The sequence below is a fragment of the Chenopodium album genome, chromosome 7, assembly GCF_948465745.1.
Source record: "Chenopodium album chromosome 7, dcCheAlbu1.1, whole genome shotgun sequence".
In the NCBI taxonomy this organism is placed as follows: Eukaryota; Viridiplantae; Streptophyta; class Magnoliopsida; order Caryophyllales; family Amaranthaceae; genus Chenopodium; species Chenopodium album.
In genome coordinates this window covers 68577388-68602512 of record NC_137840.1, presented here as the reverse complement: position 1 = coordinate 68602512, position 25125 = coordinate 68577388, and the positions used below count along the sequence as shown (strand labels likewise).

Below are 25125 nucleotides of genomic sequence, written 5' to 3'. Positions count from 1 at the left end.
AAACCACCGAACCATGCCCACTTGCTCCAACCACATGTTACAGGGCAACCCCACCGGTTACAGGCTCCCCGAAAACCATCGGACCATGCCCACCGAACCATGCCCACTCGCTCCAACCACGAGTTACAGGGCAACCCCACCGGTTACAGGACATCCCCTGGTCCCACCAGCTTGAACACCATCAAGAGGACTTTCGACACAAAGGGCACAGATCACCTAACTTCGAGGACACACGAGGAACACCCCCACATACTCCACGGCAGCCACCTGCCCCGGACCGAACCAGCCCACGCCCGCGTTTAATAATTGACAAATGAATGTAACTCAATTTATGTTATTGTGAACAATCATCTTTGATTTTCATACATTTGAAAACCTAAAATATTTGTTTTAATTTATACTGTACAAAGTAATCTATATGTGTATTCAAGAAAGAAAATGAAAAACAACAAATAAGAACATCTATACAAATCTAACGTGGTTTACTAATATTGTATTAGTCACATTTTGGATGAATGAATGAGAGAGTTTTCTTTATTGAAGAAAATTAAAATTTATCACAAATTAAAAACCCAAGGTAAGTTACATACATTACTTCCAAAGCAGAGTTTTATACAATACTTCCTCCGTTTCGTATCATAATAATTGAAATACTTTTACTTGTGTATTATTCATATGCTTAAGTTGACTTTATTTTTACCAATATATACATCATGTGTTGCAGTGTAAAATATTTTTAGATTAGTCTTTAAGTATATATATTTTCCTTATATTGAATTTCTTATATTTCTTAATAATACATATTTACATATATTAATGGTCAAAGTTGTGCATTGACATGTGTGTCGATCAAAGTGTTGCGATTATTATGAAACGTATGGAGTAAGGGTATGTTCTTTTCAGCTTATTTTCAGTTCAAATCATTTTAGTTCAGCTCCAATCAGTTTAATTCAGTTCAGTTTCTAATTTCCTTCTCTCACAAAATATTCAGTTCAGTAAATTAGATTAGGCCCAAAGGGATTATAAAAAACATGTTCCACTATTTGCACTTGATTAAAAATAAAAAGATATACTACATACGTATTATTGAAGACATACTCCAATAAATTGTAATTCATTCACTCGAAGTGACATATTGATTTAAGGCTTATTCCAACAATTTACGCTCAATTTAACAAGATTATTAAATATTTAAAGATGATAGTTTCTCTATTCCTTTTGTCCTATTAAAGTGAATTATATATATTACATGCTTATACTTTAATATATAAAGGAAACTTCAACAAGTCGATCACCACCTACATAATTGAGACCGAAATTATTGAGACGTTTAGCCAATTTGTCTTGTCATTACGTGTCCCTTTAATTTCATTCATCCAATTAGACAAATAAATCATCATCAACTAAAATGAAAACGAAGTTCCCTCAAACTTTCTCTCATGTGGAAAACTTTAGATTGTCCAAAATTATTTAATTTTGATGATGTTGACATCATTGTCAATTCAAACAACCACCATTTTTCTAAGCAATTTACTAACAAAAGAATGTTGCCATCACTCCCTGCCCCATACACTACGTTTTTTTTATTTATTTTTTTTTCTATTTTTTTTTTTTTTGGGTCCCGACACTCCCAAAATAATTATATTAAAATTATATACACTATAGTTCTTATAATTATAGTACTAATGTACTATATTATAACTTTTCATACACGGGACACGGAAAATGATCTAATTTTAGTATTTAAATAAAGTCTATTTTACTTTTATTAAAAAAATAAATAAATAAATAAATGAAATGAATGAATTTAAGGCAATAAAATGCCGTGTGAGGAGCTAAGCTTCGTGTGTGGAGGACTGCCTACCCACTTATTCTCTTCAGTTTCTCTCTCTAAAAATCTATTTCTTTCTCTCTCTAAAAATAAATTATCTCATTATTTTGCGTTTGTTCTCTATCAAATGATCATACGAGGAAGATGATGACAACCAAAACACATAATTATGAATGTTGCATGTGTGGTGACCATGGCCTTTCTTATGAGCTCTTTCGTTGCAAAGTTTGTCATTTCAGATCTCAACATAGGTATGTTTTCCCATCGCCTCTTTTTGACTATTTTATCTATCTCGTTGTGGATTCGACCCTTACTTATTAACTTGTCGGCCGGTTCTATCAGTATCGTAATTAAAACGAAAAGATTTTCTATCAAAAAAAAAAAATCTATCTATTTTGAAGTGCTAATCTTTATAATAGCCAGTGAAAACTAGTTTTATTGATCTTAATCAACTACAAAATTTATATTATTTATAAGTTAGTAGTTCAGAACTGAGATAGTCACAAAAGACAATGATAAATAAATAATAAATAAATAATAAATCATGAAATATATTAAATTTTAACTGGGTTTTGAATTTTGATCAATATAAACAACTTATTTTGAATCAATATTAAGTTTACTTTAAATTCATTATTCCATTGATTAGAGCTAGATCTTATCAAAAAGTATGAGCACATTAATTGATTAAATCCAATAAATTAATTTGTTCATTAATTCTAACCTTTTATTTGGGAATTATTGGAATAGGTATTGTAGCAATCTATACCCAAAAGCGGAGTCATATAGAGTATGCAATTGGTGCCTAATTCAAAAGAATAATAATGATCATCAACAAGACACTCTCACTCCCACAACAACAACTACTACATCAAACTCTCCTTCTTCACAAGATCACCACAACCAATTAGCCAAGACTCCCAATAAGAGGTTCATCAACAACCATGTTGGTGGGCCGAGGACCGGTATCGGGGCGAAAAGCTTACAACCCACAAGCCCAATTAAGAAGCCGGCCGGGGGCGACACTCGATCGCCTTCGGCCCGTAAAAGGATCGTCAACGGAAGAGGAGGCTCAGGGCAAAATGATAATGAAAAGATAAGGAGGACTAAGTCTGAAGAATTATCCAACAATACCAATAATTCAAGTAGTAGTAGTAGAAGTAGTGGTGGTAACGGTAATGGTGGTGGTGGTGGTCCAGCTGTTATCAAACATGTTTTTAGAAATAAGGTGAGAAGGTATAAGCTTTTGGAAGAGGTCTCTAGTTGACATTAATAACATCTCTATCAATTATCATAGTATTATAAATCATAATTTTAATTTTAATATATAGTTATTATAGTATTACTATTAATATCATTATCATCTAGCTAAGCTTGCTCCCTCAAATATGTTTTTGTGGGTGTTTTTTTTTTTTTTTTTTTTTTTTTTTGGGTTCAAAAAATGAATGAAACACCTTGAGCCCTTGATAACGTATTGTATATGTATGGGAATCCGAATTTTGAGTTTTTTTTTTTCTATATATCTAAACCAATGGATTCTATAATTTCAGCTGTCTTTTTCTTCATTTTTTAAAATTTTATTTATTTATTTATTTTTATTTTAGGGGTTGGGGTATTTGTTGTACTCATTTGGTTGCATGGGATATGGATTAACGTGCCATTATGCATGCATATTATCTAACCCATGCTTCTCTCTAATGAGCGCAAATAACATATATATGCTAAATTAATAAGGTGTGTATACAAAACTTAGCTAAATTGTCATTATTAATTGCTTGCATAATATTTTTTTTTTTTTTTTTTTTTGACAATTTGCATAATATTATTGTACGTAGAAGAGTACTAGTAAGAAAATTCAAACAAAAACTATAATATATATTGAACTTCTCGATTATCATCTATATTCTCCACATAACCACTACATGGCTCCGACCATGCTTGCTCCCATCGACCTAAGTTGTTTTAGCCTAACATCGTAATTTATTGATTAGTACATGGCTTGTATGTGGAGTTTATTCTGTCGATATCATTTATTACTTCCATTTTTTAATACTTGCAATATTATTTTTGAATGATAGAAACATTTTATTTTTTGATGCATCTTGTTTTAGGTACATGCGATAATAGAAATAATGCATACTACTTAGTGTACATTTTTATTATATCGAAATAATAACTTCATTTTGAGTATGTAAGATCGATTAGTGTGCTAGGTAGAAGATAATCTTACAAACTAGCTAGTTGCATTGCGTTCAATTATATATATCATTCATATCTCCATTTTCGTATCTTTGCTTATTGCATTATCAAACACAGAGTGTTTCCCATAACAATACCCTAGATTATCTCAATTGAATAATAATTAAGGATCTTTAATTTGTTGATAATTTTAGTAAAGGTGGTCTAAAGAGTAATCATGTCGCTTAATAGGCGCCATTAACCTTGTTTAAAGCCACATAAAATTATACGTAACAAAAAATAGATGATATGAAACTAATGAAAGTATTATTTTCACATTGGTTAGTGTAACTTGTAACCTAATGAAAATTAAAAATGGCATGTTGTTTGATTAGAATAGTAATTAATCATGATTGTGAACGTGTGAAGTACCCTTTCCCGTTATTTCTGCAGAGAACATGCTTGATTATGATTTGAAGATGATAATGATAGCGATTACAATCAGCAGATTGGATGGAATTAAAATAATCAAGATTTAATGTAGTATATGGTTAATTAATTAAATAAATCATAGAGTAGTTAAAAAATTATAGGTTGCTTTGGTAGAATGATGATTGATGAGGCGCCAATTTCGTTATTAATGTATCATAAAGCTACTTTTGATATAACATATGATCGGATGAAATTCTAGGTTGCTTTAATTTATTTAGTTATAACTAATGGACCCTAATTTTTCTTATTATATTGGACAATGTTAGTGATTGTGTGATTAACAATTTAGTCAAAAAATAGTGTTACAACTTTGGCATCCAAGGCGTCAGAAGTGAATTGCGTGTGCAAAGTGTGTCTACTAGCACTAGCAACAACTTCCTACCACGTAAATAGAACGTAATTGCTAAAATACCATGACGTAGGGCCTGTTCTCATTGACTGAACTCAGCTGAACTGAACTGAACTGAACTGAAATGAATATTTTATAAGAGAAGGAAATTATTAGGAGTTGAGCTGAACTGAAATGAACTGAACTGAACTGAGCTGAGCTGAACTGAACTGAACTGAACTGAACTGAGCTGAGCTGAGCTGAACTGAACTGAATTTCAACGTAAGAGAACAGACTCTTAGTTTACTTGGTTGATTAAACTTTTTAAAAGGAGATGATACGGTGGGTGTATACTCAAGATATAAAATTAAATTCCGAATCATGTAACAATTTACTTAGTACTTCGTAGTATATATTACTCATCTATTCATTATAACAACATATCGATTAACTAATTTATTTTTAGACCGTGTTATACAATCTCAAATTCATACAAGGTTTATTTGTTGTAACATCATTCAATTACTCATGGACAAGATTGCTTATGGCTTATATAAAGTGACAAACTATATAATCACTATTTGAAGGTACAATAAGAAAGTAGACCATGCAAGTTGCAAGATACACGTTATAAAAAGTTGTAAAAGTGGCATACGTAATTCAAAGCGAGGTTTACCACTCAATATAATTGTGGAAATTGACATTGACAAAACTTAAGATTGAGGTTAATATAAGTTAATCATCAAGTAAACACACGCATACACCATTAACATTATTATTATTGTAAGTGAAATTATGAAGTCATTAACTACTCCCAATAAAGTAACTGGTAGTTAGTTGAGTAAGTATATAGTAGTACGTCGAAGTATGATCATTTAGTTGACTTGGGTGTGGATGTGGGGGTGCTTATGACATGGCTCTTAATTTGGAGTTGAGGGCACCAACATCTAACAGGTGTGTGGTGTTGTTGTTTTGCATGGTTTAAAGGGTATTTCATATGTATTTTTTCATGCCTTTGGGTTGAAGAATATTAGCCCATAATTCAATCCAAATTCCAAAGTATGGGTATTTGCATATTATATAATTCCTCCGTTTCTCTATATTTAACATAGTTTTTCAGCGTATTTGTCAATGCACAAATTTAAATATTTTAATTGACAAAATTCATTAAAAAAAAAAAAGGAGTTGATAACTATACTTTGAAATAAATCTAACAACATGTTGAAATCCAACTCCTTTTGATGTATTAGATTCCCTTTAGATGCTTTCTTAGAGTTTAGTTTAAATTTTCTTAGTTTGAGGTCCCATCATTGTGTTACTGTCAGTTCAGTGTTAAGTAACGATTCTCCTTGTAATAAAATAAAAGCTCTTTAGAGGGTGAATGATTAATGAAATCTTAAGCCTTCTACCAAGTGTTGCTTTGCTTTTATGCTTGTTTGTTGTTAGACCTTTATAGATATTGTGTCTTACTTGCATAATAGCCCCCTCCAAACCAACTTGATGTATTAAGAACTCATGGTTCGGACCTGCTTGTGCCCGCCTTGAAGTATCGGCCGTCACAAGTCCCTCTTCCGCTCAAGGCTAGCGTTCTTGCCTCCAAAAGGCTAGAGAACGCCGCACATTTTGGGGTCCAAACTCTTGGACCGTGACAATAAATCTAAGAACATATCACATGACTTTTTTTTGTCTGAAGTAAAAATTAAAAAAAAAAATCAAAGTAACTTATTTGATTAGCATCAAAGTCAAGACATGTCAGCTTTATATAGATAATAAGAATTTATTAGACTTTAATTACTTTACGAAGTGTTTCAGCAAAAAATGAGCTAACCGGGCCTTGAAGGGGTGCCTGAGAACCTCAAATTTGGGCCTTGAATGGACCTGCAAAATGAACCCCGAGCCCCGGGGGTGGACCCCGGGGCGGAGCCTCCGACGCCCAAGTTAGTAGCCAAACAATGCATATATTGAGAGGAGTTTAGGAGAGAGAGTTATGCAAGAGTATCAATTGCTTGAGGCTATATGTGAATGTCTGATAAATGATGTAATTGAAGGCTTTTATACCTTAGCATGATAAGGAGAAATGGGCTTAGAGTCATATGGGCTGACCATGTTGACTGGGCCGTTGACTTGAGCTTGACTTGGCATGATTGGAGGCTTGGGCCTTAACCTTGGACTTGGAATTGAATCATTTATGGACTAGGCCCAATTAGGCTTAATTGGACCCAAACACGAAGTAATTATTTTGTACATGGATTTGGTTAGTGTTAAATGGTGTGATATATATCCAGAGAAGATAATACGGAGTAGGGTTACAGGCTTATAGCTAGGTTAAGTAAGGTAGCAAATTGATCATTCAACTCTGATCAACTTTGGATCAGATCATGAAATAACTAACAACCTCATAATAATAATATTACAAGTCTATCATCGACCCTTCTGTTTATGAAGTATGAAACGGCCTCTCAACCAAAAAAGAAAAAAAGAAAAAAGAAAAAAAAAAAGGCGTTCTTTTTTTTTCTAGAAGACCTAACTTGATACATACAGTATGATCTAATGATTCTAATCAGTACTTCGTAAAATGATAGTGTTGGACTGTCCTAAACTACTAATGTGTTTATCAGTTTATGTGATTACTACATAGTAATGTCATGACATCTTCAAGCCTTTCTCTTGGAGTCTTGGTTAACAATTGATATTGGGCTAATGAATTGCACTTACAACATGATGGTGTACTAATGTACTTAGGAATTATGATGGTTGATGTTAGGCTAATTACATGCTTTAAAGTACGGACTCTTGAGTTCTAAATAAATAGGAGTAGCCCATTATTGATCGTTATATTGAATTGGGCTTTAAGCCTTTTATTTTAATAGTTGCATTTATAACACATTTTGCATCTAAATATTACTTCTTCGTTTTTTTGGTGTTTAGAGTGTCACAAAGGGCGGGGTGAAAATCAATTTTAAGATCTCTTAAAATTGGGAGGGAGGCTCATCACTTAGTTATCCTTCACTCTCACATATTACTTCTTCGTGTTATAGTTTCATTTAAAAAGAAAAAAAAATGTACGGATAAAGCAAAATGTCAAAGTTAATCCGCATGCAACCAACAAATGTATTTGAGTATGTGAAACTACATGGCTTTGCTAGAGCCAAGTAGTTCCAACTAGCAATTATTAATTTTTTCCAGGTTAGCTAGCTACAAGCTTTTGAGGCAAAAGTTTGACCATCAATATCTTTAAGTTAATATTAGTAAAAATTATTTTTAAAAAAATTGTATTATAAAAGTAGACATTGTAACAAATCCAACAATATAATACATTATCATATTTTTGAATTCTATAATAATAATAAAAAATTAAGTTAATTAATATATGAATAGTGTAAATTTTCAAGTAATGCATTTAAATAAAAAACTAAAGGAGTATATTGCAAGCAGATAAATTTAAGCATCCGCTGCCGCTGCTCTAAGATGCGTATCTAACATGAGATTTGGGTGGCCCGTTTCAAGTCAAGAATCTGAATTTGTCCTTATTTTTTAGACAAAATATTTGTGCACAAATTTAGTCAAATCATGCTAGGCTAGTGAAGCCTTTTCGGAGCCTATAATGAATATAGTCAAAACCAAATTTGGGCAGAAAAAGCCCAATTTGTGGGCCATGCCCATCCCAAAATTTGGGCCACAAAACTACATAATCAAGTCTTTTTTAAAAAAAAAAAATTATTCATTATTAGCAAATAATCAATTATAAAATCTGAATCTTCCAAACACCAAAATACAAAGTAGTAGGCCCAAAACGATTATCCATGATACTTGTGACTAATTTGTGAAGCCCAACTATTTCTAGACAAGTTGTCGAAGTTCACAATAGAAGAACAAATTAGTGTTCATTTTTTCAAAGTAGTTGGAATGTATCTTTCAATTCCATTCAATTAAAGGAGAGAATGAATGAAACCTTTCCATTTACCAATAATCTAAAACGGAATGCAATTTGTTCAATCTAATGTCACTTTCTATGTACTTGCAATATGCTTTACCAAATCAAATAGGTACGAAGTCATAAGATATTTCCTTATCTAATAATTTGATGATTGTTATCAACTTCAATTTTCGAATAGGAAGGTGAAACGTTCAATTTTAGGGACATTTGGTTACGGATCTTTATGATAGGCTTCGACTAAGTCACTATTATCATAATCATCATTTTTACCATTAGTATTAGAAATTTGCTTATGCATAACAAAACCTAAGTTTTAGCGAATTGTGAAATAATAGTGTAATCTATCTAACTTGAAAATAATCTAAAGCTATATGAAATTTGAGATAGCTAGAATAATATTATTAAACTCACTCAAAAGTCCAATAATCAAATCTACTTACACTTGACTACTTGAGGTGAATTAGAAGTAGTTATTTATTTTAGTTTCACAATACAAATTTAAAAGTTGTGTTTTTATTGTAGCATACCACTGTATAAGTTGACTTTTAGAGCTCTAAGCTTAGAAATAATATGTGTTTGGGTCCAATTAAGCTAATTGGGCCTAGTCATTAAATGATCCAATATTCCAAGGTCAAGGCCCAAGCCTCCAATCAAGCCAAGTCAGCAATAAGTCAATTGGTCCAAATTGTTATGGTCAGCCCATGATTATTTGGGGCCCAATTGTTCTCCTCTCTTTGTATGCAAAGGTATAAAAGCGTTCAATTACATCATTTGTCATTCATTCACATAAAAGCCTCAAGCATTAAATCTCTTGCATAGCTTTCTCTCTCTAAACACTGTTTGACTTCGGCATCGGAGGGGTCTTCCTCGCATCCACCCCCGAGGCCAGTTTACGTGTGTTTGCTGTGCAGGAAACCTTCGGCCCAGCATCATTTGGACCGGACCAGTCTTCATCCACATCATTGGACCTTCGGCAAGGTCCCATTGTTTTCACCCGAAACAATTTGGCGCCGTCTGTGGGGAAGACTTTCAAAAAAATCTTTAAGCCAATCAAAATCATCTTGCAAAAATCTTAGTAGCAATGGCTAAGAACCGCAAGAACAAGAGACTAAGTCAAGGAGCGGGCGAAAGGCCTAAGACTCCTACACCCTCACCTTCGCCGGACCGGAACTCTTCTAAGGGTGCCAGTTCGGGGGGAGGATCATACCGGGAGGATTCCCTATCCCTTGTAATTCACAACTCTCATCATAGACCAAGCCCTCCTCGGTCTAACAGAAGTCAGTCCGATCGTAGGACTCAATCGGTGCCCCAAAGTCAACCTTTGACCATCCGCTCTCACTCTCACACTCAGCCGAGGACCCCTTTAACGGGGCCCAGCTCGGAAGAAGTGGCGAGAGCACTCGCGGTGCTCATGGAGGCGATGAGGGCACAAAATATGCCCCCACATCGTGACCGAACTCCTCCGCATACCAGGCATCAGCGGAGGAAGGTTGACCGAGAGGGGGGAAAGCCTCCTTCTTTCAGGGAGCTGGAAGAATGGGAAGAGGACACTTGGAGGACTAAAAGAGAGAGGAAAAAGAACCCTCACTTTTTTAAAGAATCCTCTACCTCTCGGCCAGAAACTCACAAGAGCAGCAGCTCAGCCTCTCGGCCGGAAACTGACCGCCGAGGGCAACCTGAGATTGTTCGCCGAAGCATTCTCGACCGACTCGGCGGCAGGGAACCGAGTGTGCATAATCGCCTCTCATTTCCCGCAGCCGAGGCCCGAACTTCCCAGCCAGGGACGAAAACCACTCCTACCTCTCTAAGAGGGCGGAGCGCGGTCCCTTCGGCTAGGAACAAAGGCAAGGCCGTGATGCTTCCCACCAGTTCTCCATTCGAGCAATGGATTCTGGAAGAGCATGTGCCGACGGTTAAAATTCCGTCGCACATTACATACGATAGAACTTTGGACCCGAAGGACCATATTGCCTCTTATGAGGGGCACATGCATCTTTGCCCCAGGTCCGAAGCGACCTGGTGCAAGTACTTTCCCACCACTCTCAAGGGGGTCGCGCAAGCGTGGATCTCCAAGGGAGTAAAGGAAGGCTCTATAACGGGGTGGGACGACTTGTCCACCAAGTTCAAGAGCAAATTCTCCACGGCAAACCGCCGAGAGAAGACCACTGCAGAGCTCATGGGCCTACAGCAAGGGGAGACCGAGAGTCTCCGAGACTACCTGACTCGTTTCAGCAACGAGTCATCCAGCGTTTCTCAGCTGGACCAAGGGCTAGCCGTTTTTGCAATGCAGAACGGCCTTCAGCTTGGAAAGTTCCTAGACTTCATGGTCATGCACACCCCGCAGACCCTGGAGGAGGCTCTGAACGCCTCGGATAAATTCATCCGAGCCGAAGAGTGGAACAAAACAAAATCCCAACCCCAATCCGAGGGTGGGAAGCAAAAACAAACGTCTGAAGGCCAAGGCCAGAAAGCGAAAGGAAAGGCAAAAGCTTCAGAACAATCTTTGGCCAACGAACTAAAGAAGGAAAAATCTGCTCCTTTCACAGGCAGATATGAATCCTATACTCCGCTGACCCTCCCGCGCGCTAAGATCTACAGCGTGACGAAGGAAGAGCGGAGTTATAGGAAGCCGAGATCACTCCCCGAGTGGTATCAGCGCAAAAATAAAAATCAGTGGTGTGAGTTCCATGAATCACCGGGACACAACACTGAAGAGTGTATCCAGCTGAAGGACCAAATTGAAGATATGGTTCGGAAGGGATACTTGAAAAAATACATCGCGGATCACCGCGAGAAAAAAGAGGCTGAGAAATCCGAAAAGGACTCTCGGCAAGACCTCGACTTCCCCCGAAAGAACAGCAAAAACGCGGAGGGAAAATTCCCTCCAATTAATGTGATCTCGGGAGGAATATGCTCTCGGAGAGAACACAAACGTCACCTTAGGGCTCTGACCCATCAGGTGAACAACGCCAGCCTTTAGCCTCCTCAGTCGCCGGTGCCGAACATGACGTTCACAGCCGCCGACTGCCGAGGGGTGACGTTCCCTCACGAAGATCCGTTTGTGATTATCGCCACGGTGGCCAACCACGACGTCAGCAAGGTTCTTGTTGATGGCGGCAGTGGAGCAAACATTCTGTTCCGAAAGGCCTACAATCAAATTAAGCTAAAGCCCAAGCACCTCACGCCGGTACCCTACCCGGTATCCGAATTCAACGGGGCCTCAACTTATCCAGACGGGAAGGTAACACTTCCTGTCACCATCGGCTGCGATGAGGCAGCCAGAAACGTCATGACCGAATTCTTGGTCATCGATGCTCTTTACGTGTACAACGTGATCATGGGGAGACCCATTATTCACGAGATCTAAGGGGTAGTCTCGACATACCATCAGCTGATGATCTATGTCTAGGATGCCGGCTACCCCGAAAGGATCAAGGGCAGCCAAAAGGAGGCCCGAAGGTGCAACTACCTCAAGCCGTCCACCAGTCGTACAAAAGAGGACGACGAGGATGAGGAGGAGAGAGATAATCAGCCGAGCGCGAAGAAGCCGAAAGGCCTAAGTGCTTCGGCTCAAGGAGACCTGGCCAAAGAAAAAGGGCCAGGAAAAGAAAAGGCTAGCTCATCATCTGAGCCGAAAGACTCAGAGAGCCAACCGAAAAAGAAAAATTCTGGAACTCCAGCTGACATAGACAGCAGGCCAGAAAATGAGGAGTCCAGCCCCACGGCAATGGAGCTGGACCATCAGACCGAAACGGTCGAGTTGACCGAAGGAGACGCCGAAAAATGCGTTACAATCGGATTGGATCTTGATCCAAAAGTCCGCGTTGAACTCATCCAACTCTTTCGGGACAACCGAGATGTGTTTGCTTTCTCGGCAGCTGACATGCCCGGGATAAGTCCAAACCTCATCTCCCATAAGCTTAATGTCGACCCCACGTGTCGACCAGTTAAGCAAAAGAAGCGGGACTACTCCGCAAATAAGAACCGAGACATCGCAGCCGAGGTCAAAAAGTTGTGGATGCAGGCTTCATCGAACCTTGTCAGTATCCAGAATGGCTGGCTAATGTTGTGATGGTTCAGAAGGCAAATGGCACCTGGAGAATGTGCGTTGACTTCACGGACCTAAATAAGGCATGTCCGAAGGATTTTTATCCCTTGCCGAGGATCGATCAGCTAGTCGACTCGACAAGTGGCCATGCCTTGCTTAGTTTCATGGACGCATTTTCTGGGTATCATCAGATCTTCATGCATCCCGACGACCGAGCAAAAACGACATTCGTCACGAACGCCGGGGTGTATAACTACAAAATGATGCCCTTCGGATTGAAAAATGCGGGGGCAACATACCAAAGATTGGTGGATCAAGTTTTTGCCGAGCAAAAAGGCAGAAACATGGAAGTCTACGTTGACGATTCAATCGTCAAGAGCAAAAAAGATGAAGACCATGTTAAGGACCTGGCAGAAACTTTCGCCACCTTAAGAAAGCACCAGATGAAGCTGAATCCGAAGAAGTGTGTCTTCGGCGTGAAGTCAGGGAAATTCCTTGGGTTCATGGTCAGCAAAAGAGGGATTGATGCCAATCCCGCCAAGGTGCAGGCAGCGCTCGATCTTCCCGATCCGAAAACAAAGAGGGATGTTCAGCGGCTCACCGGAAGAATGGCAGCCCTCTCGAGGTTCATCTCCAGGGCCTCGGATAAGGGGTTACCTTTCTTCAAAGCTCTGAAACTCCCGAAAACAAAAGAACTCGTCTAGGAAGACGAGCAAAAAGAAGCCTTCAAGCAGCTTCGGGAGCACCTGGCTCAACTCCCAACGCTGGCTAGCCTAGTGAAGGGAGAATCCCTGTACTTATACGTGGCTGTCAGCCCAGCCACCATCAGTGCAGTGCTGCTGAGGGAGGAAAATAAGGTTCAGCAACCGATCTACTTCGTCAGTCACACTCTGACGGATGCCGAGACCCGTTACCCCTTACTTGAAAAAGTTGCTTATGCAGTGGTGGTAGCCGCTCGGAAGTTAAGACCCTATTTTGATTGTCATCAGATAGTGGTTTTGACTGATCAGCCACTGGAAAAGGTTCTCGACAAAGTTGAAAAATCTGGTAGGCTGGCCAAATGGGCTTTCGAGCTCACAGAGTTTAGCATCAGCTACCAGCCGAGAGCAGCCATAAAGGCTCAAGCTCTGGCGGACTTCCTGGCCGAATGCTCGTACCAGGAAACGCTAGATGATGAAAAGAAAACTTGGACCGTGTTCACGGATGGATCCTCCACCGTGAACGGTTCGGGGGCAGGGGTGGTCATAACCTCTCCTGAAGGCAAGTCCTTCGAGTACGCACTAAAATTTTCATTCAAAGCTTCGAATAACGAAGCCGAATATGAGGCGGCCATTGCCGGCCTAGAATTGTGCATCTCGCTGGAAGCCGAACATGTTTGTCTGAAGACAGACTCTCAGCTAGTTGCATATCAGATTGGTGACAGCTACGAGGCCAAAGAGCCCTCAATGATATCATACCTTGCCAAGATCAAATCAATTATTTATAGCTGAGAACTTTCGAAGTTCAGCTGATCCCAAGGGGTCAGAATACTCAAGCCGATGCACTCTCCAAACTCGCTAGTTCAACTATCACTGAGCTAAACCGATCCGTTTATGTGGAGGTGCACCGAGAAAGAAGTGTCGACGAAGCACCTGAAGTGTGCTGCGTTGACCAAGAGCCAAGCTGGATGGATCCCATCCTAGCTTTCAAGCTTCGGGGAGAAATTCCCGAAGACAGAATTTTGGCCTCCAAATTGAAGCGAACTGGTTCAAGGTTCATTGTCCTCAACGGGGAGCTGCTGAGGAAGTCCTTCTCAGCCCCATTACTGAAATGCGTGGGACCGACGGATGCAGATTATATCCTTCGGGAAATCCATCTCGGCATCTGTGGGAACCACATTGGGGAAGGACCTTGGCCCACAAAGCATTAAGGGTGGGGTACTATTGGCCCACCATGATCTCAAACGCTAAGGAACTGGTCAGAAAATGCGAAAAATGCCAAAAATTCGCACCAGTCATCCATCAGCCAGCCCAAGAGCTTCAGCCTGTGCTGAATCCACTTCCATTTGCTCAATGGGGATTGGATATCCTTGGCCCATTTCCGGATGCCGCATACCAGAAAAAATGGCTGATAGTCGGTGTTGACTATTTCAGTAAATGGATTGAGGCCGAAGCAGCCTTGAACATTACTGAGCAAACTGTTAGGAAGTTTATCTGGCAAATATCATCACTCGTTTCGGCATCCCGAAAGTATTTGTCTTTGACCATGGAAGACAATTCGATAATCTACCGCTGAAGCGGTATACAGATCAGTTCGGCATCAAATTGGCATATTCAGCGGTATGTCACCCGCAAAGTAACGGACAGGCCGAAGCTGCAAATAAGCAGATCCTGAATGCCCTCAAAAAGAGGGTAGAGGACCAAAAGTCCAAGTGGCTGGAGGAGCTCCCAGGAACCCTCTGGTCCCTTCGGACAACCGAAAAAGAGGCAACGGGCCACTCACCCTTTGAATTGGTGTATGGCGCCGAAGCCGTTCTTCCAGTGGAGATCGGTACTGAAAGCCTGCGAGTGCACCACTTCTCAGCCGAGAATGAGGAACTTATGAAGGAATCTCTTGATTTCCTTGAGGAAGTAAGAGAATCGGCTCGAGTCAGAATGGCTGCATACAAGCAGAGGATCAGCAAATTTTATAACCGAAGAGTCCAGGCAAGGCCCCTCAAAATTGGGAATCTCGTCCTTCGGAACGCTGCGGCGGTACAGAAAAACCGAATTCACGGGAAGATCTCAGCTGCCTGGGAGGGACCCTATGAAGTCTATGACGAGATTTAGCCGGGAACATACAGGCTTCGGCAGTTAGATGGAACTGAACTGAAAAATCACTAGAACGCTGATGTACTTAAAAAATATCATGTGTAAACCCCTCGGGGCAGGACAATCTTTGTAAGTACATTTTTTATTATTAATGAAAGTCCTCAGAGCCACCATTTTCTACAAACTTTTGCAGTTTTTACTCATCCGCTTTTTCTTTACGCTATCTACTCTCTAAGGGTTTCCTTCGGCCCTGTCCGAAACCTTCGCCCTCAGAGCACCAGGTTTCGAATTTCCGATAAAATCGCCTTTTTAAAGAACTCTAGTCATTCAGCTGGGGTGAAAACCTCAGTAAGGCTTGTTCTGCAAGGCAATGAGTCCATGGACAAATCTGGGATGTTGCCTTAACTGAGCCTTGTATCCCAGATAGTCATTATCTAAAATACTGCCTTCAGTTGGTCCTATGTTTGAGATATCCATTTTCAAGGTAAACAGAAAATCAAGAGCAAAAGCATAAACTGGCAGAAAATAGAAAAGGAAGATGAGAATAATCTCAGAAATCCGAAGAGCAAGTCCTCAAATTTCTGGAGGGCAAGAAGCACAACAAGTGCAGACTGCCTCAGCTGACACCTCTAAGCTGAAGCTTTGTACTTAGCGGAAAAAAAAAATGCAAGTTCAAAGCAAAGTAGTATGAGAAAAATGTCAATTGCATAAATGCGAAGTCATGCTCGTATCACGAGCTACAAAGTTCAAATGTTCAAGCAAACTAAAAGATTATATCGGCAGCCGCCCACAAGCGGAAAATAACAGCTGCCGAAATACGTACAGAAACAAAAATAAACTGTTTGTACATCAAGGCAAGTTGAAGCAAAAAAATAAGGCAAAAAGAGATTCAGAAAGCGGCAAGTCTGAAGTTAAGCACACGTCGATCCGCAAGACTCTGAAGACGACTGCCCGATTTCCTATGCTTCAGCCGGAGGGTCAGGCTGGTCAGCAGTGCCTGGCCCCTGAGCAGTCTCAGTTCCAGCAGCAGAGGAGGCAGGTTGGGCTCTTGCCTGGGCATCAGCGGCTCGCTGTTCAGCCTCCAACTCCTGTCGCTCAGCTTCCTCCTCGGCTGCTTCAGCCTGAAGGATTTCATACTCAGCAGGAGTAGGATACTTCATGTGTGGATCCTCGGGATCCTGAACCCAAAGCGCGCACTTAGCCCAATCCAGCGAAGGCTCAGCACGGAGAGCCAACCTCCGAGCCACCCTAAACCCATTTCATATTCTTCTTGGGTGTAGAGGTGGACTTGGAGCAAGGCTTCAGCATCAGCCAGCTTCTTTCGACTCTCCTCCAAATCTTGTCTAGATTTTTCCAATTCTTCTGAGATTTTGGATGAAGAAGTCTTCTGCTCGTTAAGCTCCAGCTGGATATTGGAAGTCTCGGCCCTGGCCTGGGTCAGCTCGTCTCCCTTAACCTTCAGCTGATCTTCCAGTTCTTTCAGCTTTTGGTCCTTGCCCTTAGCAGCAGCTTGGGCAGCAGAGAGTTGAGCGTCTCTGGCCTGATGAGCCTCTCCAGCGGCCATCCTGCTGGATTCAAGGCCTTCCAGCCTCGGCAGCAATTCGGCGCGAGATAGCCGCCCTGAAACTAGGGATGTCAAAAGCCCCCAACTCATTGATGACCCTCTCCCCGGCCATCAGAGTAGGGAAGACCTTAGTTTCCATGGCGTGGCAGAAGGTCTGAAGGGCCTCAGCAGCTTGCTGCTTCAGCTCTGCCAACTTCGCCTCCTCTTGGGCGATCTTGGCATCCTCCCAGGCATGCTCTAGCTTGTCTTGAAGGGTGTCTATCAGCTCTACAGTAAGAGTCTGATTGTGCACAACCTGTTTGCAGGAGCACATCATTAAAAGAGAAGAAGAGAAAAAGAGCTGAATAAAAAAATAAAAAAAATAAAAAAAAAACCTAAACGGTTAAGTACCTGCATCAGCAAGCGCTGGTTGTCTCTGGTAGGGTCAGGGACCCTTTGGCTGGATTCTCCCATTCCAGCAGTGGCCTTTAGCGACCACACCCTAGCTCGGTCCACCTCCGACATACCAGTGAGGTCGCCGAAGTAACCTGCAGCTCCTTCACGGTTCTGGCCCCAAATACGTTCCCAGACAGATTCAGGGACTGTGATGCGGGGGGCCGAGAAACCCAGGTCTCCAGAGTTCAGCGTCTGGAAGGACGGAAAGGAAGAAGAAGGAACCTCCTGAGCCTTCTCGGGCTCAGCACTTTTTTCCCTTTCGGCAGAGCCCAGCTGATCTCTACCGGGGTCAGCAACAATGACCTCCTCTTCTTCCTCCCCCAGATTAGGTTGACGAAGCAAAGCGTCAACCTCCCTATCAATGTCATCTGAAAAACCTTCAGCTATTGGTTTCTCAGCATCTTCAGCAGAGTGTCCTCGAACCCCCCCTTTCGGATCAGGAGTTCTTTGGTTCACCTCCATCTCTTGAGTTTCGGGAGGTGGAGGAGGGGTTTGAGGAGGCGGAATTTCTGGCGGAGGGGGAGCCCTCGACGAGCGTCTACCTTCATCAGGCTCCCTGATATGGATGCCCCCAGTAGGCATCATCCCCGTCTGAAACTGACGAGGCCCCAGCACTGCTATCCTCCTCCTCCTCTTGGCCAGGGGTTGTTCGTCCATTTCTTCAGATTCAGACGAAGATGAGTTTTCAGGACGAGCAGGTGCTTTCCCTTCTCTCCTTTCGCTCCCTCCCTCGGACTGCAGAAATGGGGGGCAGCAAGGTGTGAGTAAAAAAAAAAACAAAAAACAAAAAAAAACAAAAAACAAGCAAGGCAAAAGACAAGGAGCTTACCGAAACCCTCGGCTGAGCTCCGGATGCAGAGGTACCCCGCTCGGCACCACCAGACGTCCCTACACCTCCTTCCAAGGAGTCAATCGCTCGGGACACGTCTTCGGCTGTCCGAGCAGCTTGTGCTTCCTTGGGTAATAAGGGCCTGAGGGGGTCGCGCTTCTCCCACCAAGGCTTCTGCTTGGTGTAATCTGCGGCAGCCTCGATCTGAAGACCCGTTGAGTGTAGATGCAACGGACAGTTCTTCGGAGCTGTGATCACTGGAGACCGGTCTAAGATGACTCGTTCAGCATTCACCCCAAGCCGATTGTAGTCAATACCCGAAGTAGCTTCGCTCAGCTCTAAAAGGGCAGGACGAAGGTTAGACTGAAGGAATGGGCATTAAAAATAAGCAAAAAATAAATAAATAGAGCAAGTCCTCGGCCCCAGCTGAAGATACTTACCACCTCTATGCTTTCGGCTGAGGCCGACAACCGCCAACATCTTCTCTTGGAAGACGTAATGGTTATCTGGAAGCCATCTGGTCGGGAGGAATCTCATTCGGCCAGTTCCCCCATGGTTCTCTTGCTTCCCGAAGAAGCTCATTTGCTCAAAGCTGGGGTGTCGGGTGGCATTAGGGTCTTCGGGACCCAGATCCTGCATGTTCGGATTGGGCCTGGAGAGGTATCGGGGGGCCTCGAAAAAATGAGGGTGCTTCGGATCAGCGGGAACCCTTACCCAGATCCACTGACCTCTCCAATCCTTATCCGAAGTGTCGTTCGGCCACATAGTCAAATATTGGGGGCAGCTCTCTATTCGCCACCAGCCTGAAGACTTGTGCTTGCCGTACACGCTCTGGGTGTTCTGCACTAGCTGATGCATCCTTCGGAAGCAATGCAAATTCGGTTCAACGACAAAAAACCGGCACACCCAGAGATAGGTCATTACCCGCCGAATGCTGACAAGAGTTAACTGGCACAGAGAAATTCTGTACTTTATTAGAATATCCCTGACGAAGGGATCCAGAGGGAACCGAAGCCCATACTGTAGTTGCCGAGTGTATACCCCTATATACCCAGGAGGGGGACGGTGAATCCTGTCAGTCGGCGGGGGCATTCGGCACCAATACCCATCCTCCTCGAAAATGCCGTAGTGCAACTCTATTTGTTCGGCAAACCGATAGGTTTCGGCATGCCTAACCCACCATGAATAAGGGGCATTTTTCACCATGGCTTGCTGAGCTTCAGCATTTTGCCATTCAGCATGTCCAGGGAGCAAGTCCCAAAGCACAGTAGGCAAATCCTCTACCTGCTCTGCCTGTCTAGCCTGCTCTCCCTGCTCTGGTCGCTTCGCCTCGTCAACCCTGGCGTCCTGCCGGAGCGGCGCGACATTCAGAGGAACGGCCGGAATCCCCCTCTCCGGGTCTTCTCCGGCTCGTTCCCCGTTCCAAACATCGGCGCGATCTCGGGGGTCCCTAGCCTGACCCCGTCGATCAGGTTGACGCCCTCTTCCTCGAGCCATAATCAAATTCGAAGAAGAAAAGTGGGAAAAAGAGGAATTCTCTCAAAAGGGCAAGAAAATCAAGAGAAACTCGAAGAAATTTACCTTCAAATGGTTGAAATGCGCCGGTCAAGTCAGTTGGAGTAGCGGATTTGAGTGTCGAACTTGGATTCGGAGATACTGCGCTGAGGTTTCAAAGCAAAAATGGCGTTTTTGCGAGAATTCAAGTGTGAATCGGTGAAGAAATGAGGCAAGAATGCGAGTCAGGCCTTACAATTCCAGAAAAGGGAATTTCAAGGGTCGAAGAGTTTAAATCTCTCTTAAACGCCTCCTTAAGTAACCGTTAAACACATTCTCTCCCTTAATTAACCGCCCATTATCCACTCAACTTCCCATTAATTATCCAAATTACAGTTATTTAGTTAATGACTGTTTAAAATTTAAATCTTTTGATTTAATTAAATCATTTACTTCTCTCCATTTTTATTGGATTCAAACCCGACCCGTCATCCTTCCAAATCGGGTCTGGGGGGCAAGTTGTTTGGGTCCAATTAAGCTAATTGGGCCTAGTCATTAAATGATCCAATATTCCAAGGTCAAGGCCCAAGCCTCCAATCAAGCCAAGTCAGCAATAAGTCAATTGGTCCAAATTGTTATGGTCAGCCAATGATTATTTGGGGCCCAATTGTTCTCCTCTTTTTGTATGCAAAGGTATAAAAGCGTTCAATTACATCATTTGTCATTCATTCACATAAAAGCCTCAAGCATTAAATCTCTTGCATAGCTTTCTCTCTCTAAACACTGTTTGACTTCGGTATCGGAGGGGTCTTCCTCGGATCCACCCCCGAGGCCAGTTTACGTGTGTTTGCTGTGCAGGAAACCTTCGGCCCAGCATCATTTGGACCGGACCAGTTTTCATCCACATCATTGGACCTTCGGCAAGGTCCCATTGTTTTCACCCGAAACAATATGCTTTTAAGCACCTGGCCTGAAAATTAGGTGAACATTCTAATTGAAAATAATTATAATTTTGGGTAGGTGAACATGGAATTTGGACATACATGATGATCCTTAAACATTGAGGAACAAGTTTACGAGGTTTCGTTTGTTTGCATTAGCAGCCATATCAGAACAAGTTTGCTTCCTCTCACTTGCCTCATTTTCGGTTAGCACAATTCACAAGGTCAACTTAAATTTTAAAAAATATATTTTTGGACAAAAAATGAATGCTTAATCTTGACAAAAAATAAATAAGCCAAAAATTAATCCCGACTCAAACTTAATTTATTGATTCAACGTGTGAACTTCACCTAAAAAAACAAAAAAAACTTAGACTTGTATTTTTCGACACTTGTTTAATATAAATTGTAAAAAATTACGATTGATATGATACTCTGTGTTTAAATTTGATTTTAAAAAAGTTAACCCGAGTTATTAGACTAGATCAATTCCATTAGATAATGAAGTAGATTGCGTGAGCTATTTCATTTTCAAGATAGAATAACGATTCCATCCTATTCTTCCATTTGAATTAGCTAGAGTAGTGTATGATAAAGTAATTAATAGGTCAACAAAACATATAAATTTAACTAATAATATAAACAAATTCGGTAGGTTAAATTATTCAATAATACTATTTGAGTCTAAGTATTAGATTTTAAACAAGTTAATTAGTTCAGACTTATTAAAAGAGGTGACCGGATCAACTTCACTTATTCTATCTTCAAAGTATTGTTTGTAATTAGAAACCATTTAAATTTTTTTTTTTTAAAAAAACAATTTGAAACCAATTTATTTTACATTGAATAATGTATGTAATTTACATTACTATATTACTCCATATTATGTTTAATTCATTAATTCTAACATTCAAGTGTGTTTACTATGATCTAATGATTAAAACCTACATAGCTAGGTTAGATAGTTTGGCAATTTTTGTTCTTAAATTTGGTCAATTTATTCATGAGTCTTTCAATCGTACATATAATAAAACATGAATGCAATATCCCGGTATAGTTATTTGTAATAAGATAAAATGTAATAGTTGAACTATCTTTAAACAACAAGTAATGTATAGAGTACATAGCATTATTCAAACAAAGTTATCTTTTATTAGAACAACCCTATCACTTCCTACAAGTTAGGCGTTATAGGATTTTATGTATAAATAGTAAATTATAAAAATATTTATAATTAGTTAATACTCTCTGCTTCATTATTTGGCATTTGCTATATTGGGGCATAAGTTGTAGTAAAGGATTTGCAGTAAGAAAACCGTTAGAAAATTTTGAATTTACGAGAAAAAATAGCAAATAATTTTCCGTTATAATCAAAGTATAATTTACAATTTTCACTAATAATTTTGTATTACGAGTACAAGTATTATTTAGAAATTTGGTTACAACAAACAACACTTAAAATTTTTACTATTAATGCAAGATTATCTCCTACAAAATTAATAGATTAAGTGGTTAGACCTTTTCTCCCGATTCTAGGAGATCATGTAATCGATTCTCACCCGTCCTTATGGCTTTCCAAACACGAGCGATAATCAGATACAGACATGATGTATTCTCAAAGCGAGCTTAACCTAGGAGTTTAAAATAGTAACCCATATTCACAAATATTTGGAAATTATAACAAACGACACAAGAATCTGAGTTGCATGACCCCACACCCAATTAAAGAGCTTTGTCACCTTTATTATCACCGTCCGCCTCACGTCTTTTCATACGTAACTAAATTAAATAAATTAAACCAACTCAAAATTCTTTTTCCATTTTTCAAATTTCCACCATTTTCTTCTCCTTCTTCTTCTACCTTCTTCCATGCATTCTCCATTTCCCACCTCTTTTTTCAAATCATAAATCCAAAATAATTAATTATAATTATAAAAAAGCTGTAAAAATCCCAAGCATCATGCCACTTTAACAAAAAAAAAGCTCATTCTCATTCTCATTCTCATTCTCTTTCTCTTTCATAATTTCTTTCCTTCAATGGCTTTTGCCTTTCTCTTTTCTTCCTCCATTATTCTCTCTCTTCATCTCTCTCTCACACAATGCGCTTCCTCTGTAACACTCATTCCTCCATTTCCACCTGCAACAACACCACCTCCTCTTCTTCCACCTCATCACCCAACCCTATTAAGCTAACACGCTTCTCATACTCCTCTCTCCACTCCGCAACCAATGCCTTCTCCCCACGTGTCCTCCTCGGTAAAGGCTCCCACGGCGCCGTCTACCTTGCCGTCCTCAACAACGGCTCCCTCATCGCCGCCGTCAAAATACCCACCTCCTCCGTCTCCGAAACCTCCAAAAACGAATTCAACATTCTCTCCACAATCCGTAGCCGTCGGATCGTCAACCTCATCGGGTACGCCGTTGATCCGGATAACAACCTATTACCTATTGTTCAATACATGCCTAACGGCTCACTCTACGATTACCTCCACGTAAATAACAAACCGCTTTCGTTATTGACCCGGGTTCGATTCGCGCTGCAAATTGCTAAGGCGGTTCGAACCCTTCATAATAAATCGAACCCGCCTGTAATTCATCGTGACATAAAGTCTTCCAATGTTTTGATCGATGAGAGAGAGAATGCGAGGTTGAGTGATTTTGGGTTGGCCATAAAAGGACACGTGGCAGATGTGCGCGTGATGTCCACGCCACCGGCGGGGACGTTGGGGTATTTGGATCCATGTTATCTTGCGCCGGGTGATTTAAGCACGAAGAGTGATGTTTTTAGTTTTGGGATTTTGTTGCTTGAGATTATTAGCGGGAGAAAAGCGATTGACGTGGAGTATTCTCCACCGTCGATTGTGGATTGGGCTTTACCGTTGATTAAGTCTTGTGGGTATGCAGGGATTTTGGACCGTCGGATTAGGGGTAGGGTTGATCAGACGGTGGTGAGAGAGTTGGGATTGTTGGCGGCGAGATGTGTGAGATCAACGGCTGAGAAACGGCCACCTGTCACGGTGATTGTTGATTGTTTGAAGAAGGTTTATAGGAGGGTTAAAGTTGAGGGGTTTCCTGTTTTGGGTAGTTTGCGACGGCGCGTGAGGCGCGTGGAGAGACTAGAGCCGTCGGATGAGTTCGACGGTAGTGATTGGGAGGAGAGTAGAATGAAGGTTGGTCCCACTAGAATAAGGAAAAAAGGATCCAATGTTGACAATTTGACTGATGATGAGATCACTACACGTGGCAGACATTCAACGGTGAGATCAAGATCAAGGTCAAAATCAATTGGTGCGTTTAGGGAAATTGCAAAGGTGGGACCAGAAGCAGTAACTATTGATGAGATTAACAGTGGTAATAATAATAATAATAATAATAATAATAATATGGTTGTGGTAAAAGGGAGAGCAGCTAAAGTAACAGTAAAAATATCTTCTGTGAGATTAAGTAAATCAAGGTCAATGAGTATGTTATATAGTGGTAATAGGGTGAAGAATACAAATGAGAAGGAAGTAGAAGTGTTTCCATTATTAGTAAAATGTAATAGTAGTAAATTAACTAAGACTCCCAAATTAGAAAGCTAATACTATAATTTAACTTGATTTAATTAAGTAGGAGAAAGTATGTTGGTAACTTTGATTTGTGTAATAATAGCTGTACTAATATTTGTTTAATTTGATAAGATATGATTTTTATGTGAATATTGAAGTCTGTTTTATTGTAAGTATAAACTGCTTTAGTAGTAATAGTAGTCAAAGATTCTAGTAGAGGAGGAGATATATGAATTGGATTGGACCAACATGTTTGTCTCAATTATTGTTACATTAGTGTCTGCTTTAGCAGTTCAACTACACTTTTATTTATGAATTGTATCATTAATTATACTCTCTCTTTATTACAGTACATGCTTTACTTTTTTGTTTTTAAACACCTTTTCCCTCCTAAAGTTATAAATTCATAATCATCCCAATTATTCCCAATCCTCATAAGTCACGATGGAATTAGATGCCATGAAGATGTTAACTACAAGTACATTAGTTTATTTATTTATTTGTTTTTTTTGTATAGGGTGAAACTCGATATGTAACCGGGATTATTTTCGTCGATAATATTGTTCTTTTATATTTCAAGTAATAAGCATAAATATGATGATCATACAAAATGTTCTTTTAAGAATACTTTATATTTCGAGTAATTTTTAAAATTTATTTAAGATAGATGAATATAGTTCTCAATAATATGTATAACAAGATTTCCCAATT

At 40.5% G+C, this 25125-nt stretch overlaps 1 long non-coding RNA gene and 1 pseudogene across 1 annotated transcript; both read left to right on the top strand.

The window, feature by feature from the left end:
- Positions 1 to 1798: 1798 nt before the first annotated feature.
- LOC145638217 (uncharacterized) lies at positions 1799 to 3157 on the top strand. The gene is made up of 2 exons (XR_014114632.1): positions 1799 to 2082; positions 2582 to 3157. It is a non-coding gene; the product is annotated as an uncharacterized LOC145638217 (long non-coding RNA).
- Positions 3158 to 22660: 19503 nt separating this feature from the next.
- On the top strand, positions 22661 to 24564 carry LOC145638216 (serine/threonine-protein kinase-like protein At3g51990 pseudogene; annotated as a pseudogene).
- The last annotated feature ends 561 nt before the right edge of the window (positions 24565 to 25125 follow it).